Source organism: Alosa pseudoharengus, unplaced genomic scaffold, assembly GCF_046254945.1.
Source record: "Alosa pseudoharengus isolate Yale_2024_CS ecotype anadromous, Long Island Sound unplaced genomic scaffold, YU_APseudo_1.1 YU_APseudo_1.1_scf_4, whole genome shotgun sequence".
NCBI lineage: Eukaryota > Metazoa > Chordata > Actinopteri > Clupeiformes > Clupeidae > Alosa > Alosa pseudoharengus.
The window spans coordinates 30,312,894-30,333,136 of record NW_027468774.1 but is presented as its reverse complement, the minus strand read 5'-3'; the positions used below and the strand labels follow the sequence as shown (position 1 = coordinate 30,333,136).

The 20,243-nt window shown below is 41.5% G+C and overlaps 1 protein-coding gene across 4 annotated transcripts in view; it reads right to left on the bottom strand.

The window, feature by feature from the left end:
- Positions 1 to 18,139, bottom strand: part of LOC143102313 (uncharacterized) — a 35,655-nt gene extending 17,516 nt beyond the window's left edge. For 2 of the 4 annotated variants that reach the window (XM_076265814.1, XM_076265815.1), the window contains exons 1-3: positions 4,735 to 4,857; positions 4,393 to 4,463; positions 4,200 to 4,301 (exon numbers count right to left, since the gene is read on the bottom strand). The gene's annotated coding sequence lies outside the window, so the exon portion shown is untranslated. Of the gene's footprint in view, positions 1 to 3,015; positions 3,808 to 4,199; positions 4,302 to 4,392; positions 4,464 to 4,734; positions 4,858 to 18,048 lie in introns of those variants that run through there. The other 2 variants (XR_012982573.1, XM_076265816.1) reach the window with 2 other exon arrangements.
- Positions 18,140 to 20,243: the final 2,104 nt, after the last annotated feature.

Genomic DNA, 20,243 nt, shown 5'->3' with positions numbered 1-20,243 from the left:
GACCCTTACAATAGAGGTTACAAAAGAGGATACATAATTCATGATTAAAGGAGAATTCCGGTGTGATTTTGACCTAAAGTGTTTTGAAACATGATACCGAGTGTGAACGTATGTCTCATAGCCCATCTCGGCTTGTCCCCTGCACTCCGAAATCTGGCGCTAGTTAGCCGATGCTACCAACAAGGCGGTCAATGGTGGTGCCTCGGCATCGGCATAGCCATGCAAATAAATCACTGTTTTACACCATTTACGAGGCTCAATGTATCTCCACACTTCATTGGTAGACTTCCAAGGGCCCTGACATTTAAAACGAGACATTGAGAACTTTGAAAAAGCACTGGTAGTTTACTTACAAGACGATTTATACAGACAGTATCTTCTCGAAGTTTAGCGTTTGCAGCCATCTTGAATTTAGTGTACGATAAGTCGAGCGACGAGTAAGAATGAACAGGTATGATAAGGGATCAGATTCCAAAAATAATTCTGTGGAAATGCATGGATTACAGTTTCTTCCAGTAGCAGCAACTGGCTATGCCGATGCCGAGGCACCACCATTGACCGCCTTGTTGGTAGCATCGGCTAACTAGCGCCAGATTTCGGAGTGCAGGGGACAAGCTGAGATGGGCTATGAGACATACGTTCACACTCGGTATCATGTTTCAAAACACTTTAGGTCAAAATCACACCGGAATTCTCCTTTAACTCAGGAGTTACAAGTGGTTAGTTAATGATATTTTGTGAGCTTATCTAAAGTGAGGACTTTCTATGCCTTGCAACACATTTTCAAATGAGTTGTAAAGATTACATTCACATTCATTCATTTAGCAGACAAGCGACGTAAACATGTCAATTAAATTGAAGGCCATTGACACAATAGTGAAAGCCGAGAATCGAACCCCCAACTTTTCAGTACCTTGGCCCAGATAGAAAAACCTACAACAACCATGCAAGAGTTTCTGTTTTCTTCTATTACACACTGTTAAGCATTTATTAAACATCTGTAAACTATAATTAAATGCTGTATTCTTCATTTGTAAAGCATTATTCCTACATTAAATCTCATCTGTAAATCATGTTTACACGCAGTTAAAAATGGTTTATTCATAGTAAACACGCATATCTATATTATATTTTTGAATTGACTGTTGTGATACCACTGGGCAGTAGTGTAGTGGATAAGGGGCTGGGTTAGCATGCAGTAACCCATAAAATTGGGGGTTCAAGCCCCGGCATCCACCAATATAGCCTTGCCCTTTCACTGACATGTGTAAGGCACTTTGGGTGAAAGTGTCTGCTAAATGAATAAATGCTAATGTAAACTTTATAACTCATTTGTAAATATGTTGCAAGGCATAACATGTCCTCACTTTAGATGAGCTTTTCTATTAACATATAGTTTGTAAATAAACATTTAACATTTAAATGATGTAAGAAATAACTGTTAATTAGTGCCAAAAAGACATTTAGTTAACTATTAACAAATATTAATGCAATATTAGTTAATAGATTTGTTAAAACAGTAACATACAGATTTTATGCAAACAACTAATATTTAATTAATGATGAAAAAACTATTAACTTGTGCCAAATAGATATTTTAGTAACAATTAACAAATATTAACAAAGGGTTAGGTAATTACTAGTTTTCCATTTATTATGGCACCTTATTATGGAGTGTTACCGAGCTGTTTACTAACATGCAGGGTGGAGTAGTAATGGATTACATGTAATCTGGATTACGTAATCAGATTACAAAAATCAAATAGCTAATCAACCCAGATTACGAAAAAAATGTGTAATCAGATTATAGTTACATCGTTGGAGATTACTTGATTTCATTTTATTATGCAAACAATGCAATATGACCCGCAGCCCATTCATTTGTCCATGTCATTATCATCCAATTGCCTGTGTAGTTTCTTGACAAGAAAAAGATTCACATCAAAACCGAAGATGGAGGAGCCGTCGATGTTGACCAATAGACCCATTCCAGTCAAAAAAAATGGGTTCAGTACTTGGCAATATTGTCACAACTTTAAATTAAAGACAGTGGGAAATAAGAATGTGTATGTTATGTGCAAGTTATGTAAAAAGCAATCCTAAAGTAATCAGATTACGTTACATGTTTTGGGTAATCCAATTGATTACGTTACTGATTACAAAAATTGCCATTTAATCTGTAGTCAGTAATGGATTACATTTCAAAGTAATCTGATCCAACTCTGCTAACATAGTACGATGCATCGTTCAACTAACCAACATCTAAGTTCTGACTGTTTCCCAAAACCGAGAGAATGTGCAGCAGGACTGAGTGGCTTTTATTTGTTATTTATACCATTTAGTTTACCATTTGTACACATTTTAACATTGCCATTTCCATGTTACACCTTAACTGATTATAACCTAACTTAATCTGTTGTTTAATTAGTCTTTCTCATCCTGCAGAGTGTTATAAAGATACATGTATTATTATTATTTTTACTACAAAATGTTCTTTATGGGGCTGTATGTGACCATAAACGTAATAACCTAGTATGCTATAGCAATACTATTGAGCTGGGGTTCTACACAACATTTCATGTTAAACTATAATGTTATAATATTTTTTATGATGACATTTTTAGTAGTCTATTTATAGTCCATTTTTATTAAAGGTATTCTAAGCGATGTTACGCGGTTTCTAAGCTAAAACATTTTTGTCACACACAGCAAACATCATCTCACTATCCGCTAGCTGCCTGTGCCCTGAATACACTGTAAAAAATGTGGTCTCTGTGGACAGCCCAGGCTCCAAAAACGGCAACAAAAACAACTTGGTCCAGCCTGAACCATAAAAACATAACAAATTGTTCCAGCCAATCACCGACAAGATACGCGTTCAGGAGAGTTTGAACTGTATGGGAGGAAGGGGGAGGAGGTAGCGAGCCAGCTCTCTGGTTTGTTTGAACGTCATTATTGACACATCAACAGTCAATTGACAACATAGTAGTGCTGCAAGCAACAGACTGAACAAGTTTAATATTTTCAAAAAGCCTTATTTATTATTATCGTGATTGCATTAGAACAATTTACAAAATTATTGTATTTGCAGTATAATAATTGTATGTATGGACAGTGCACGGTGCAGAATCTACAACAATGGCAACTAATATAGCATGTCTAGATCCATGAGATATGGAATAATCAAGTGAAAGCATATTGCCCTCAACATTTTACCATTTAATTGTGTGCTTCACAATTAAGATGTGACAAATGTTAATTGTCCATTCATTTTTATGTTTTATATCTTCAATGTAATTCATTTTCAATTACAATTGTACATAATCAATTGTATCGTAAAATGTTGCAGATTTCAGTAATTCAAGCTTTTTTATTATGGGACATGACAGTTGAAGGCTGTTTTGCTCTCATTCCCATGTGGGGAGAACTCAAGTTCCCCCCCCCCCCTCTTCTTTTATTTACTGCCCGATTTATACATCGTCTTTAGATCTTTCCTTGGCATCTTTTAGTTCTTTATGAATTCTATGTTTCTCGCTCTGCTCCCTGTTCCTTTGGGCAGCTTCAGTTTTCCGTCGCTCTTGTTCCCTCTCCCTGTCTCGAGCCTCTCTCATATCATTTTCCATCTTCATCCTCATTTTCTCTTGCTCTAACTGAAACTTCTCTTGTTCAAGTCTTCCCTTTTCTTGTTCAGCAGCATATCTCTGTTGTTCAGCAGCATGTCTCTGTTGGTTTGCATTGTTGCGCTCATGTTCAGCTTGTCTCAGTTCCTCCTCTTTGCTATCTCCGGAACCCATAGTCAGAGTTACTCTGACAATGATATACACACAGGATTTCAGCTATTTTGATGCCTATTCATCACCCATAAGGGTAACTCATTGTCAAATTATTGTAGATATTACATAGAATTAAGTCTTGCACAACATATAATGACGTATACAAGGAGTTTTGATCATGTAAACTGATTGTAATATTTTGACCACATTTGATATTTTGATTAATTGACCATTTGTGTGTGTGTGCGTATAAGAGAGAGAGAGAGAGAGAGAGAGAGAGAGAGAGAGAGAGAGAGAGAGAGAGAGTATGTCTGTGTTATGTGTTGGTTACATTAAATATGCAGTGTTCAGTGCAAATAAAATACCATTTCATAATACCATAGCACATGGTAATAGTATTACATACAAATGCAAAATCCCACATACCTCAGGAAACAGGTTGGGTTGCACAGAAATAACAATCCTTTATGACAGAGTTCTGGTTTCACTGCCACTGAGTTTATTGCATCGGATGGGCCCGGCCTAATGCTGTAAAATGGCAAAAAAAGCCTTGTGACATACAAGATACAAAAAGCCATGTCCCATACAGTATATGTAGTCTATGCAAAATCCAACATACCTTTGCAAATGAGTTTCCTTAGTTTGGGTTTTAGCACAATTTTTCTTACAATATACAGGTGGACGCAAGTGCTGTAAAAGTTTGCATATGTGATGTTTAGTTTAATTGTTTTACAACATGAGTTACTGTGGTAATCTTTGCACTATTATTGTTTTTACATTTTATTTTTCTAAAAGTCATGGATAAGATGTCAGTGCAGACAACATAAATGTTTGTGACTATAGTTATACATATATATAAGTATAAGTGTATCACATCCTAGTGAAAACGTATGTCAGGAAGGCTATATCATGTACAGACATTAAAAAATAGTTATAGTAGTTTAGTTATAAATAATTTTACCTTTTGTTTGCAGGCACAATAAATAATTCTTAAAAGAACACACTGAAGTCTTCATTTATTTAATCAAGACAGCAGAGAGAGTCAGCAAGACATGCTCAGTCAGGGAAGCAGTCAGGGAGCGTCTTGATTATTCAGTGGAGTCATTGACATTTATACTACTTCCTAGTATAAAGGGAACCAATGGTCTTTTATAATAATCTTACCAGGAAATGTGCATTTATGACAATATTGTGGACACAATGCTGTTCTCAGGGATGGGCATATATCAGAATGTATTTTGGAATAAAATACCTAATACCCTCATTTTAAATCTATCAAAATAAACCAAGGACCGTCGGGGTCCGGTTCGCCCTGTCGGGACTTATTTTCCCATTATCACCCGGAGAGAAGAAATACTCTTTTCTGATTGGCTGGCGGGGTGGCTTTTAATTCTGAATAACGGGACACCTATGAAGTAGATCTGGTAAAAAAAGTTTAATCGCCGTTCCATATCCATGCTTATGAATGGTAACTATAACAACGATAGTAGGACGACGGTTGAGCCGAGGCAGGCTTCGCAACAATGGAATCAACTGTAAACAAGCTAACTGTCCATATTTTCCATATAACGACCGGCGTTCTATACATTATCCCTTACATAATGAGCGCTGTCAATGGCAACAGGTTTTGTGCTTCTGATTCATGTCTTTCCTCATTCCGTGAGTAGTTGGGTCACTTATCGCTATGGAATTTCATTAGAAAGTGAAATATTCCTCAATATTATTATATTAAGCACTTTGGATCAACATCTGTTGTTTACAATGTGCTATATACTGTAAATAAATTACCTTGACCTTACATGGCTGATAGGAACCACTCCAGTACATACAGAACTACTTTCCACTTATCACTTATCTTATGTAAGAGGTCCAGAACATTAATTTATTTGAGCTTTAAAATTGTCATGTGTAGTTTAGCCACTCGGATCTGTGTCCCGCCGGTGGGACGGCTACCCCCTCCCCCATCTCCCCCCAACATTCTAAATATTTTTATACATCAGATTTATACACCATTTGAAAGATTGGATTCTTGGCAATCGCGCGATACCTTTGCAAATAATGGCCTAAAATACTCATATTGTCATTCAATATTGATCTACTTTTACACACAGCTTCACAAGACCTGATTCTAGGGCTCAGTTGTGTTTCTAAGTCATATCAAGTGACCTAGAGGGCTGAAATGTGGTCAGTAAAGAGATGCTTGCAATCCGTCAGAAAGAAAGAAAACAATATTCTAGCCTCTGTAAATCTGTGTCTGTACATCACACAGTTATTCTGATTGTTTCCCAAGAAACTACAGAGCCTCAGCTTCCTAAAGAGGTCAAGCATTTGATTATAGGCCAAACTACTGGGAACAGTGGCCTCTGAAGCAGGTGCTGTGCAATTTCAGGCAAAAACTTGAAATTGGTATTGAGAACGAAAGACTTAGTAAAGTGAAATCATGTGGTTTTACACCAAACCTTAGACCTGATAAAAAGGGGATGTGGGAGTTTGAAAGCACTTCTTGTTAGTCCGCAAGTTATTTCACCATTCCCCATGATCATTTTTGCTCAGCAAAGTTCAACAAATTCCATTAAACCACCCTAGTCTATTAAACAAGCCTTAGTTAACTTTTATTTCAATGCAGGATTAACATGGAGATTGCCCATGTTCAGGCAGAGGACCATCTTCAAATCATACTCATGGAGATTAATTACAACAATTCTTGACGCCTTATCTAGCTGACATTTAAATTAAACATGCTCTTTCTGTTGATTCTCTAATTTAGTTTCAACATGACAGTACATGGACCCACACACACACCCACACATGAAATTCTGGAGTGTCTTACAAACATGGTGAGGGATGACATTGTAAAGGAGGTAAAGGAGAGGTGGTAAAGTGAGGTTTTCTCAGTAATTGCAGATGAAAGCAAAGACCTCCAGAAAAAGGAGCAGCTGTCGTTGGTAGTGAGATATTACTACAGTGGGGCTATACATTTCCTTGACTTTCAGCATGCTCAGGATTTGGATGCTAAGGGACTTTGTGATAAAATCATACAATGCCTTGAAAAATATGGGCTCAATTACAAGGATAACCTGATTGGGCAAGGCTATGATGGGGCAGCTGTGATGAATGGGAAACGCTCTGGTGTGACAGCCAGAATTCAGGCAGAGGCTAAACAAGCATTTTGTTCATTGTAATGCCCACTGCCTGAATCTAGTCTTAGTGGACACAGTGAAGTCAGTGGCAGAGGTAGATTGTTTCTTCAGCATTCTCCAAAGACTCTATGTGTATATGACCAGGTCCTATATACATCAAAAATGGCTGGAGGTTCAAAAAGATACAGGGCTGTATTTTGGGTCACCAGCGCATGGCGTAATACTCGTTATTCACCCGCGGAAAGTTGAATTCGGTATTTTGCACGTTTATTTTTTAAGCATTGCGCCCAGGGGTGTGGCAATTAACAACCTAGGGAGGGGACTCGCGCATTGTCTAAAAATCGCTATCATACACCACCTAAACCTGGTCAGAAGTCAATGGCGAGTTGTTCATATGCTATTTTAAGAGCGCATGTCAACAGTCATATTGGCAGGTGCACGCACCATCCTTCTATCATTCATGAACGCACACCAGCGCACGTCCATGCAAAGCATTAAATTGCACGATTACAATGGGAAACATAATTAGAATAAAGATATTACGAAATACTGTACATCTCATGATGAGTAGTTATTCACCATCATTTGCAAATTGGTAATGACGGTTAAAAGTGATTAGGGGAGAGGCGAGAGACACGTATGGAGCACAGCTGAAGACGCACTGTCACGAGATATAAGCAACTCCTCTGCAGGATAAATGTTGTTTTATTCAGTCATTTGAGCAACATTAGGGTAAGTGTTGCTTTTTCCAGCCTATGTTTTCGATGGTAACCCATTGTCAGTCAATAGTGAAAGTTACTGCATATAACTGTCTTGTCGTTGACTGACTCCTTGGTGAAGTTAGTTTCACTTTGCCAATGAGTTCAAATAATAGACGAGTGCAAATGCGTGAAGGCTATGCTAGGTTTTAGTAAAGCATGGTTTAAGAATGACTATTCCATACGGTCTCGCAAGCAGCCTCCTTCAAATGCGCTGTTGAATGGCAAAATACAGATGCATTTATTTGACATATCGCGCGTTGCGCCGTTAAAGGGAATGACAGATGTCATTCTCATTGGTTTAAAATGATGTTACGCCCCAAACACACCCATATGACTGATTAAAAGACCTAGGAACACCTTGTTACGCCATGCGCTCCACTTTTGAGAACGAAACCCCTCCCAATGTGAACTGGACATCCTACTAAATTTGAATAGACTTTTGACGAGTGACGATGCACTTTAGAATGTCATGATAGGGCCCACAGTATGTATGGTGGCCAATGCAGAGAGTTGCAAAAACTGAGTGATACACGATGGGCGTGTAGGGCGGTGGCTTGCAGGAACTTATTAGATAGATCACCAGCCGTCCTGCATGTTCTTGAGCAGATCAGTTCAGAAGACAATGGGGACAGATCTGTTCATGCTCAAGGTTTATTAGCACAGATTGACCTTACATTCATAGCCTTACTGACAACTTTCCAAAAACTCCTTGGAACCACAAAGTGGCTATCTGACCTGCTACAGGCCTCCTCACTTGACTTAGCCATAGCAGTTGATTTGATTGAATCACTTCATGCTACATTTCAGGAGTACAGGAATGAGACATTTGCAGATGATTTGTGGCAAGAAATTGGATACAACCAAGCTGTGCAATGTAGGAGTTGAAAATGTCACAAAAAATAGAGAACAGAGAGTGAGCTCAAAACTGGGTAGGTCTCATATAACTTGTACTATTAGGCTTACGCAGGGGTGATGAGGACAAAAATTAATTCAGGCAAAGGTTACTGTACCCAATCCTAGATTCTATCATGAGTGAGATGGACAGAAGGTTTTCAAAGTCAAAAAAACGGTGTACTCATGAATGGGATGCAGGCACTGAACCCTCAAAGCTGTACATTCCTAGACAAGCGTCAAGTCTTAGGATTAGGTGATTTGTATGGCAGTGATCAAGAGGACTTGACCCATGAGCTGCATCAGGCCAGAAGGGTTGTAAAGAGAAAGATGGACAGTAGGGCAGTACAATTGGGAAGTGTTACAAACTTAACTGTATTTTTGGAACCCTATAAAGAGGTGTTCCCTGACCTCTTCAGGCTTTGCAAAGTTGCCACAGCTGTCCCAGTGAGTACTGCTGGCTGTGAACGGAGCTTCTCAGCCCTGAAGCTAATAAAAACGCACTTGCGGACCGTGTGTTGAGTTTTGTTGAGTTGTCTATTGACTTCGGTGAGGTACTGATGGGTGTCCAATATAACAATCTTGGATCTATTGTCATTTGATGACAATATTTTTTATTGGAGTTGAGTTGTGAAATTGCCTGTCTTTCTAACAGAGTGATATTAGTAATGCCGGGTGGAGGGGGTGTCTAAAAAAAAACTAGAAAGTGATTTTCTGTCTAAACGGATGTGTCTAAGGAGTGTGGGGTTGAGTTGTGAGGAGTCGGGTTCCCAGGTTGAAGGTAAAGTGAATGGGGTGGGGGGGTGTGAGTCTTCACCATAAAAGTGCTCATATAGTTTAAGACGCCAGTGATAGTTGCAAAGGTCCCTTTGAAGTTGGGAGCGTTGTGGGGAAGTGGGGTGGAAGAGGGTGGAGAGGTTGAAGAGGAGGGGGTCGTCCTCTAGGGGGAGTGTCTGGGGGGAATGTGGTTGAGGGTGTGGGGGGCCCAGGGGTATGGTTGTGGTTATGTTAAATTTAGATAATGACACCAATGTGTGAAAATTGTTGTGGCTGTGTCAGGTGTCCAGTGTACATTGTGTACACCTGTGTGGGAGGAAGTGTGGGGAATGGGAGGGATATGTGGGAAGTGTGAGGAAATGTAGGAGGTAATGAGGTATAAACAGCTCCAATACCTCAAGGTGGAGAATGTAGTGAGTCCATGGTAGAATCTTGCTGGAAGATGAAGGTGAATGAATCCAAAGTTCTATGGAGTCCTGGATGATGAGTGGTGTGGCAAACCGTTATCCTGCTTGGAAGCTTGTTAAAATACATTTTTTAAAGGAATTTAACTCATTGAGTGCCATGCGTTGAGTGCCAAAAACGTAATATTATACGTTACGTATTTTCAAATTGCATTATTACATTGCATAATGAATTGTCAATTGCATAATGCAATGTCTTATTAAATTGTGAACTGCATTGCCATTTGAATTTCACTACATGCTTCCGCAACGTTTGGCATTGGCAACACTATAAGCTTTTTTCGAAGTTCCTGCATTCATATTCCTTATATTTTATATATATTCCTCTTTTTATCTGATAATCATTCATTATTGAATTTTTCCCTCATGTAGCCTACGATTTCTAATTGTAAATCACTCACCTAATTAAGCACTCTGGATCAACATCTGTTGTTTACAATGTGCTATACTGTAAATAAATTACCTTGACCTTACATGGCTGATGGGAACCACTCCAGTACATACAGAACTACTTTCCACTTAATGATGATTTCTAAACAAAATTCGGGAGGAGCCTGCGGGATGATTGACAGCAATTAACTCACCCACTGCCGCTGCAGGGTAGGCCTATTTAAGCCGACCTCCTTTTCCATACGTCACACGCTCCGACGTTCGCGAAATCATTCAGTCTGCGTATTGTTCGCATAGACAAGACAGCTCTCATGGAACTGGAAATCCACGCCTCTTCCAGCGATCTGGAGGACAACTAAGTCCCGCCAACACCCGACACCCAGGGCCCTCCGCCGGGCGAAAATAATCTTATTCGTTCCCCTCGCGGCCAGCGTAGGGAATCCAGGACACAGGGTCGCAGAAGGTGCTCCTATCCTGCCCCCGTGCAGGGCAGCATTTCCCGCTCAGCAGCCTCAACTCGCGGCAGCACCAGGACCCAGCGCCAGCAAGGCGTTGACCCTACCCACTGGACAGTGGCTCGCATCCGCAGCACTCTCCATTCCCGCGGCATCGCGTTCCGTAGGTCGGATAGGAAGTTCCATATCCTCCGCCTTCTAACGCAGTCGGATAGCCCGGTCTTTTCGCCCTCCCGCTCCCTCCCTTTGTTTTCCTCCCCAGACCAGGAAGCAAGCTGCTCCTTCTGGCATCCCGGCGCGGTTCCTTCCGCCGGCCATTCAGCCGGACGAAGCACACACCACCAGCCACCTCGCGAAGCGGGCACGCCGACAGCACTTCCGGCACCACACGCTTCAGAGCGTATCATTCCGCTGCTTCAGCCACAGCCACTGCCACGTCAGCGGCTCAGGCCCATTCCCGCCGCATCTCCGCCGTATTTCCGGGTCCAACCCCACTTCTCCAGATGGCCCCAGTAGCGACAGCGTCGCTACTCCCCCCACCCCTTCTTTCCCTCCCCCATCCACCTCCCCTAGCCAGGACTCGCTCCAGGGCTGCCCCACCTCCAGTCGTTCCGACGACTGCTCCCTCCCTCCCCCCTTTTCCCCCCTCCCCTTTCCATTCCGGGAGCCACGTCTGTACAGCACGCCTCAACTCACGAAGCGTCAGTTCGAAGATTCACCTCGCTAGCTCCCCATCACTCCTATGAGTTAGCGAGCACCTGGTCTCAGCCGGCGCCGATAGCGACAGCGTCGCTACTCCCCCCTAACCCTCTTTCCTTCCCCGTCCCACTTCCCGCGACCCTGTCCCAGGTTGCTCCCCTTCCGGTCGCGTCAGCGACCGCTCCCTCCCTCCCCCCTTTTCTCCCTTCCCATCTCTTCCACGGCTCCGCGCTAGACCAGCCCGCCGCAGCGGGTCATCAGCATTCAGCGAGTGCTTTGGATCACGACATCCCATTCCGGCTTCCAAGCTATTCATTAGCCACGGCAAAGGCCCTGCCACCGCCTCCCCACGCTGCAGCATTCAAACCACCACCTGTCACAGCGTCCACCAGGAACCTCATTTTGTCAGAGATTCAGAAGCTCGGCTCCAGAGGCGGACCCGTACCCTACTCCACTCCCCAGCTTTTCGGAGACCATCTTCCCATAAACCACCCCCTCAGCTATCTTCAGCCCATCATGGCCGACCTAGCCCTTCAAGCCCTCGCACCCAGGACCATGCAGTCCTACTGGACTGCTTGGTCGTGCTTCAAACAGTTCCACGCAAAGCACTCACTACCATTTCCCAGTTTCGATGCAGTCACCATATCATCATTTATCACCTACGCCCACACTTCACTCGGGATCAAAGTCTCTTCCATTAGAGTCTACCTAGCTGGCATTCATTTCTTCTACAAATGCCTCCACGGCTCCGAATGCCCCTTCTCCGACACCAGGATAGGCTTGTTAATTAAAGGTATCCGTAGGCAACATCCAGTCCCCCAAGACTCCCGCCTTCCCATTACCTCAAGCATTCTCGCCACCTGCCTCGCTACCCTTCGCAAAGGGTTCATGTCACCGCATTCCGATTCCACCATCTCCGTTATGTTTGTACTGGCCTTTTTTGGGCTGCTGAGATGTAGCGAGTTTACATGCCCTTCGTCTCTCTTCATTCCCGATGTCCACCCGTGCATCGCAGATCTAGAGCAGCTAGACCAAGACACCATTCGATTTACCATCAAACAGAGTAAAACCGATCAGTCCCGAAAAGGACACTCCATATCCATTTAACTCCGCCTCAGATCTTCAGCCTTTCCAATACCTATCTCACTACATCTCATATCGGTCAGCTCAAGCTTCGTCTACTAGCCCGCTCTTCGTGTCAGACGAAGGGCTACCCATCACTCGCCACAGATTCTGGACACTCTTAAAAACCATTCTAGTCAAATCTGGTTTTCCCGCGGATCGCTACTCCGCACACTCCTTCAGGATAGGAGCTGCCACAACAGCTGCGCTCAACGGCTTATCGGAGCAACAAATTAAAATACTGGGCCGTTGGTCCTCGGATGCCTACCAGTCTTACATCCGCTCCAATCTAGAGGATTTACGACTCGCTCAGCAAGCACTTATGTTGTTGGTAGCGGCCTTTCTCTGTGATCTTTTGGGGTGCAAGCGGTCATCGCTCTATCGCGATATCCGCTCCAGGACCACGGACAGCTACCTTGCCAAACACGCACTTCTCCCATACCTTCTAGTCTAGCTGAAGCAATCATATCGAAGGGCGAACTAGTGAATCTTATGTAAGAGGTCCAGAACATTAATTTATTTGAGCCTTAGAATTGTCCTTATGTGTAGTTTAAAGTGAAAGCATGTGGGTTTACACCAAACCCTTGACCTGATAAAAAGGGGATGTGGGAGTTTGAAAGCACTTCTTCTTAGTCTGCAAGTTATTTCACCATTCCCCATGATAATCTTTGCTCAGCAAAGTTCAACAAATTCCATTAAACCACCCTAGTCTATTAAACAAGCCTTAGTTAACTTTTATTTCGATGCAGGATTAACATGGAGATTGCCCATGTTCAGACAGAGAACCATCTTCAAATCATGCTCATGGAGATGAATTACAACAATTATTGATGCCTCATCTAGCTAACATTTAAATTAAACATGCTCTTTCTGTTGATTCCCTAATTTAGTTTCAACATGACAGTACATGGACCCACACATACACACAAACACACACCGATAAACACACACAGTAGAACTGGAAGCCTTTTCTACTGGAACTGAAACTCAGTTTCCCCAGTTTTAGGTTTTGTGTGAAACAACAGGAGCTGATTTTGCAGTCTTTATTATTTTCTAAAGAATATGTCCCAATGAGTTTACAGTTCAGTAAGAGTATTTCGGTACCTTGGTGCTATCATCATCACCATCATCATCTTCAACAGACTCAGGGTCTATTCAGAAGAAACAGTCAACATAGACATGACATACAACATACTGTACATTGGATTCATCTCTGGAGGATGATGTTTTTGTACTTGCATCTGCACTTCATATTTGTATAGGCCTATATTATATTATACAGTATTTAGGGGTCCAAGCAGAAAGCTGCAGGAACCCTATTGTTTTTGTTCTCATTAATGTTTTTCTCCAGCTAAAAGTGGTTGTGCAGCAAAAACCATGTCCCAGGAATTTTTAATTTAAAAATCTGGTCCCAGACCCCAAAATCCAAGGTACTACGCCTTAGCGCTATTAATAATACATTTTCCAATTTTGCTCATATTATCTCAAATACAGTAAGGCCTAGTCTCAACATTCATATATCATTTTGATCCTTGTAATCATCTACATCTTTGTCTGATTGGTCGTCTGCTCTAAAATTCCTAAATTTGCTCACAATTTTACACTAATTGAAAGCAAGTGGCCCTCTGCGATGACATATCTCGGAGCAGCACCCCTACTGAAATAAAAGTGTGCAGTTAAAAGCGGAAGCACTCAGACGGACCGCGGTGACATGGACGTTCACAATAGCTAGTAGAGGTGGGTCGGTCGCGAACAAATCAGTTTGTTCGAACGGGTCTTTAAAATGAACGACCTGAACTGATTCGCCTTTCCAGTTCTTGTTCGTTCTTTCGTTCGTCGCTGAATCACACTGACCTAGTGCTGCTGTGAATGCCTATGGCCCAGCTTCCTAAGGCGAGAGCCAAACCAATCATATGCTGTTGTCTGTATTGTTTCTAAATCGTTCTCATCGAATTAGCCAATGAGGGGCATGAAAGTATAGCAACCGTTTCCATGAAAAAAAACAAATGGGCTAGTGAGACCAAGGGGGCAGGCGAACGTTCGGAGAGCGTAGACACTATGGCGGATCTGAGGCTAAATAGTAGACCAGTTCACCTAGCCATCCCCATTGAAGCCCATTCAATTTTGGCGCCACTTTGACGTCAAATAACGTTACAGCTGAAGCGTTCTAAGCCTTTATATGAACTTTTTCTATTTCCGGAGTAATACAACATTGTGTGATTAACGTCATAACCTCATAACTGACTTACAGACTGAGTAATAAACTTTTTTCCGAAATCAATGCTAAAGTGACGTAATAAGCATACAGCCAGAGCGGGTGAAAGCGTTGCACAGGAGCAAAATAACCGTATTCTCTGGATAAGAACGAAAGCATCGGAGCACAACATTTCAGCTAAGTTTTGATGGATTGACAGTAGCCTAGGCTATGAATGTGGCGAGTGCTGTTTATATTAAATCACATTTATCTACGAACAACTAGGACATTTAGAACAGTAATGTAGACATGGTGGTAACGAAGTAAGTGGCTACATACCCAATCTCTCGGTGCAGCTATCACAAGAGTTACACAAGTCAGACTACGTGCCTATGTTACATTTACGTCCCCTGAGCCTGCGCAGAAAGCCTCGTCGACCAACAGGAAACGGTTGAAATTTGCTTCACCCGCCTCGATTGACGTCTATGTGATGACTCTGTCCATATCTTTTACTGTCTATGAGTGAGACTAGTGGGAGAGCATACGATAAAAAATAACGATAATGGTTTACATTCTCCATTAAAGCCCCCCTGTGTAACGTTTTCAGTTGTTTGTTAACAAAATCAACATTTACCATTCATAAATGTGGCCTCGTTCATGTTTAATTACCACCACCACCAATTCGAAGCATACCTATTGGCTTAGAAATCCTCATTTAAAACACTAAGAAGGCTCGACACAACGTGAAACTTTGATCGAAGTATCATCCGTGTCTCTACACATGAACTTGCATTGAGAACATTGTTAGTGTAGGCTACACACAGTTTACTAAAAAGAAAGGTTTTGGACAACTCACTCTTTGACTGGCATGATGACAGCGAGCAGAAAACCCAGGTGAGTTGTTCAAAACCTTTCTTTTAGTGAACACTGTGACGAACAATGTTCTCAATGCTCGAGTTCATGTGTAGAGACACTGATGATACTTCGATCGAAGTTTCATGTTGTGTCGAGCCTTCTCAGTGTTTTAAAAATAGCGATTTTGACGCGATCATGTATCAAAAAATAGTTCCCATTCAAAACTCCATTTGACCTAAAAACGACAACACGGACAAGCTTGAAAGTGGCGCTTCAGACATAATTATGCTTTTAAACGAAAGTTTAAAAACACACCCTAGGGTGCATTTTGGCGAGAGTTACGCTTTCAGAGAGAAGTTTATGCTTCAACATGCTAGGAGTCCAGAACTAGTGTCAGACCCCGTTTACACGAGCATGTGTATTTTTATAAACGAAGACATTTCCCTACGTTTGAGCCTTTCATTTAGACGCAAACGGAGAATTCGCCCTGTAAAACGGTTATCCAAAAAAACTCCGGCCAAAGTGATTTTTTTGTAAAACTTTGTTTATGCGTTTGGTTGTAAACTGTGGTAAACGGAGTTTTGGGCAGCCAACGTCACAGTATGCGACAGAAGTACACCAAATGTGCGACCAATGTTTACATTTACATGTTCTCACGTGCGACTTCACATTTTGGGGCTAAGGTGATCATGGATGCGCTCAGAATAGCCATCGTGTTTATGTTGGTGCAGACCCTTTTTGCCGTATCCACAACAACTTGCTTTACCGCTGCTATCCGAAGAAGAGAGTGCACTTCCGTTTCCGGTGGCTCGGGCAACTTTTCAGGATTCTGATTGGTTAATGTGAGCTTGAGCTTATCGTTAGACTGCCACTGTGGTTTGGCGTGCTCATGACAGCATGTATGTACACGGGTTCGTGTAAACACATTTAAAAAAAAAAAAAAACGGTCTCGTGTAAATGCAGTTTTATTTGCAAACGTAGATGGCCAGATATTCGTTTAGGAAAATACCCTGCTTCGTGTAAACGTAGTCTCAGTTTTGATGTGTGACTGCTCCCGTAGTTCTAAACGAGGCAGCGCTTGAGAGGCTGGTTGCTATATAACTCCTAACCTCTTGATGGGAGAATTTCTTACACGGGGGCTTTAACAATTCCATTTTGCATTTCAATATGTCTAATGGTAAATGCATGCTGTCTTTGTTTTTTCTGTGTCATGCCAGGTTAATAAATGTCTCTTCAATCTGTCTCGTTCATTCGTTCATTCTCACGCCAAGACCCCCCACCTGTTTCACTTTGGTCTGTCGTTCTCGTTCAGTCAGTCACTCGTTCTTGGCTAGGAGCAGAGTGATTATGGCTCTGTAGCCTAGGCAAAATGGGGACTTTTCATCAATATAATCTTTCTGCCAAGCCTTTAAACATGTTTGTCGGCATAGCCTACTGGGTCTTTGTTCCTTTATGAATGAACACATTTTTAAAAAAGAAATTAGCTGATCTAGCCGTAGTCTACTCTATTTACCTTCAAAATGTCAATTTAATGTCAAGGTGAATGAACACATTAGCTACTGCTGTTTTGTCTAAAAGTACACATAATCATGAAGTTGCAGCTATATATTTGCCGCTACAATTGCAGTGTTGTGTTGACCGTTTGCACAAACGAGGAGCTGAGAACCTGCATTCCATGATTCACCGCTTTACTACGTTGTACCGGAAATGCGGCTGAACGAACAAACGAACGAATCATCTTGGCGAACTGAACGATGCAAACTGTGTCATGAGAACGAACGATAAAATCCACCTCTACTAGCTAGTCTGTTCCAAAGTAGAGTCCAAGAACACTAGGGTCCAAGAACGCTATAGTCTCACACTCATTTCTCAATTTTAAGCTGGTCAGTGGCTCAATGGTATAGGAGACCTGGGTTTGAAACTTGTCTGAGACTTCTCTCAAACTTTTCCAGGTAGCCAAATCATAATGTTATGCGAGTGTCTGCAATGCTAAACCAACATGTCAACGAGGGCATATTTCAAAGGTGATTCTAATCTAAATTGATTACAATCTAAATTGAATCCTGTTAGTACTTTCAAAGCCCCTGTTGCAGCCAAGATCAATTAATGAAATGAAATAAACCCCTCACACAAATACCACACATAGACATACATATTCTACATACATGAAAGTGCAATATCTCAAACATGGCCACTACGGGGGCTTCAATTTCAAAGCTGATACTAATCTCAATTGAAAGCTGAATCAAAAGTTTCCAGGATCAATTTTACTTTCAAAGCCTGCTTTACATCCAATATCAAGCAATTAAACTAAATGAACCCCTCACGCAGACTCAAATGATGAATCCTTTATTGCCCTGAAGGGAATTTGTCTTGCACTCAAGTTAGCCACATTGAACATCAAGCACAGACAACAATAGATCAATTTAAATACCCACCACACACACACACACAAACATATATGTGACCCTGCAAGGCGAAACCAGTCGTTTTGGTAAAATGTACAAAATTAAGTTATTGTACTCACACGAACGGCCATAAACTAAGCTTTCCAACGATATGTATATCGAGGGTATTGCAAAAAGTATCGCTAAGATAACCGCATCCAAAGTTGGCATGGTTCTCCTGTCACGATACGCCAGAAGAGGAGAAAATCACCTTTTTAAGTAAATGGTCACGTGCAATAGTGTGAGGGCACAGCTATAATTAGCCTTACGGTAGCGTGACTCTGAAGCGGATGACTGACTATGCAGTTTCAACTGTGCAATGAGTCTTTTTCTGCCCCCTAGTTAATACCTGGGACGATCATAAGGTGTCACTATAGAATATAATTAATGTATTTCGGGAGAAGTAAGGGGAGAGGAAGTTCTGTGTACACAGATTGTGTATAGCCTAGCCTATAAAATGCACTAGCCTACTTCACTGGAAAACTTCTCCTGGTCCCTAAAATGACGCCAGGATATTTCTAAAAGTTTGTGCTTTTAACCGTTCGTGCCCTGAAAGGCAAGTTTTTCACATTCATATTCGGTTACATCTGCCAAGAACGATATAGAGCTGACACATTGAGTAACGAGTAATAATGAGTAGCCTAATGAGTAAATTAGCTCTACCGTACCCTACCGTAAAACCTTATAGCGGCGTGGACAAAGGGAATGACTGCTAATGTGTTGAATCTTCACCTAAATAAAGTAAGGGTTTAACAGTCAAAACGTATGTTTATCCGTGAAATTTCTTCACAATATGAAAGTGTAGACTGTATACTGTTGAATTAAGCAAAAACGTGAAATTCGACATTTTAACCTGTACGTTTGTTTATTGTGGATTTTCTCAAAATAGCACCGTGCACAAAAAGACTGGTTTCGCCTTGCAGGGTCACATATATTTTACACACATTAAAGGTGCTCTAACCCAGTGGTTCTAAAATGGGGGTACGTGAAGGCACTCCAGGGGGTACGTGAGATTTTAACCCTCAGGGTTAAGTCTGTCAAAAAACACACCTTTTCTTGTCTGTTACATTGCTCCGCAACTGTTCAAGTACGTCGATCTTTCTGGCTTATGAAAACAGACGAAGTGACTGCAAAATAATAACGTTATGTACAAAAACCAACCCTGCACACCCATTACTCTCGTTTGAATTACTCGCGGACCTGTGATCGCATAGATATGCCACGCATGTCGGATGAAAGAGGAGACACAGAGCTATCATTTGATACCAAGTAGGCCTACATCCTTCTGGGTTATAAAACAGACGAAGTGACAGCAAAATAATAACTTCATATAGCTCGACTTACCTCACGTTTTTGTCTGTTTTTGTGGCAAAGCATGTTTATAATCCAACGCTATTGTGTGTTTCTCTGGCAAATAATGTTTATAATCCGGTTTTGAGATCCTAGCAAATTCCTCCTGCATGGCATCCAATTCAAGGCTCACATTGCATCCCAATTTGTTCGACGAAGAAACACCTTTTTTGCCTTTACTTTGTTCATGGCAATGCAGTAAAAAGTTGTAGAGAATCATAAGTGCAGACACTAGAAACACACTGGCTAACACGCAAACTCGGGTCAAGTCAGGTTAGATCAGTTCTGTCACAGATATGGAGCGCAGAAAGGTCATTTTTAATCAATAAATAAAAAGTGGCATTTATTTCTGTAAGCCGCACACCACATATGTCTGTAAATTGCTCAGCCCCAAAAATCCCTACACCATGGCAATGATATTGCCAGATTCAGGACAGTCTGCCCTACACACACATGAAATGCATGTAGAGCTTGCTGTGGTGAGATATATGTCAAAATATAAGAATATTTATAATACGCTTTTTATATTTTAATTCTTTAAAAATCAAAATAAAATCAATGCTAGTACTAATACATGAAAAAATTAAAGTATACATATATTTATGCAAAAATACTTTAAAATGTAATAAATATTTCAGGAAAATGTAAGTTCTTAAAATGAATTTTATATTTCAGTAGGCTATTCAATTTCATTATCCTAAAAACCCAGAGTCACCCCCATACCAGGATGGTTCGACCCAACCTGTCACATGCCACCCGCCATCACCTGTCAATCACTGTCAAAACTTAAACGATGGAGTCGTGGTTGAAGCATATAGCGGTAATTCTTGTGCGCTGGTTAGGGGGTACTTGGCTGAAAAAAATATTTCACAGGGGGTACATCACTGAAAAAAGGTTGAGAACCACTGCTCTAACCGATGCCACA